The sequence below is a fragment of the Pundamilia nyererei genome, unplaced genomic scaffold (assembly GCF_000239375.1).
Source record: "Pundamilia nyererei isolate P.nyererei 1_Seehausen unplaced genomic scaffold, PunNye1.0 scaffold00086, whole genome shotgun sequence".
NCBI lineage: Eukaryota > Metazoa > Chordata > Actinopteri > Cichliformes > Cichlidae > Pundamilia > Pundamilia nyererei.
Genome location: NW_005187487.1, coordinates 461677 through 463082, shown reverse-complemented (window position 1 = coordinate 463082; position 1406 = coordinate 461677).

The following is a 1406-nucleotide window of genomic DNA, read 5'->3' as shown; positions in this document are numbered from 1 at the left end:
GCTAAAAATGGAAACATTTGTGATCGCACTCTGAGTCAGCTTTAATTGTAGATTTCCCAGACCTTCTGATTCATTTACTCCCACTCTGCCCCAGATTGCTTTCTTTTACATCTGATACACTCATTAAGAATTTTATTCACATCAGATGTGGGTGATTTTGACTGGACAATAGTTGCCTGGGGGTGGGAGGGCAGTATAGGTCAGATAAATCTTTCTAACCTCACAAGACCACACAAAATGGGACAATAACTCTGGTGAAATAAAAACTACAAACACTAGTTGAGTATAATATAAAGCGTACATAAACACAAGGCCAGAAAGGCTATTTGGAAGTGAAGCAGCAGCCACTGCGTATACGACAGGCCATATTTACTTTCGCTACAGTTATTTGATTATACAAGGGCTTGAAGGCAGGATGCCAGATGAGCACTGTCCCAAACAAAGAAGAAAGGCCACAATATTGCTCCAGTATCTGAGAACAACTCTTAAGAATGCCTCAGGGCGTAAATATTACCGCTGAATGAATTTCTGCTGAATCCCATCACCTAAAGAATAAATAAATACAGATAGAAAATAAACGTTAAACACAATATTCCACCAAATATCTTCTGCACCAAATGCCTGGAGGGCCTGAATATCAATGCCTGAGCTCTTTGCAGCTGTATGGAGCATGTGGTGGTGGAGGGAGGAAGGAGCACACACATATAGGGGCAAGTGCACATAAATAATCCGCAGGGATGGTGAGGAGAACCTCTGTGGTAATGCAAGGTGACAGTATTTGGAATGGGAAAACACAACTATGCTAGGTTATTGCTGAGGAGAGGAGAGGAGAAGAAAAATAATAGCATAAGAGGAAGATGATAATCATAGCAATAGAAAATGGTAAGGTGAAGGAGAGGAGAAGCAAAGGAAAGGTGGGGGGTAAGGGCAAAACAGGTGAGAGCGAATTAGAGGAGAAGAAAATAAGGTAAGGACAGAATGAAGAAGCATGGAGGAAGAAAAGAAAAGGGAGGTGCAGTGATGAGTAAGGGGCTGAAGAAAACAGGTAAAATAATGTGATGAGAAGGCAAAGAAGACTACATCTCAGATGAGAGATGAATAGCAAAAGAAGAGAAGAAGAAAGAGAGGACACGAAAGGGAAAGAGGAGCTAAAGGAAAGTGACCAGAAGAAGAAATGAGAGTGAAAGGATAAGAAAGATGAAAAGCAGTAAGAATTAATGAGAAGAGGGAAAAAAACCCAAAACAAACCTTCAAGGGAATTATCACCTGCCTGTTGCTATAGTAACCAGGAGTCACCTATTGTCTCTGCGTGTCACCCTGATGCAAATGATCGTGTATGTGTGTCAGTGTGTGCAGGTCTTTGCGTAGTAGAGTTTAATCAGGTGTTAAGCTGTTTTTTTTTTTTT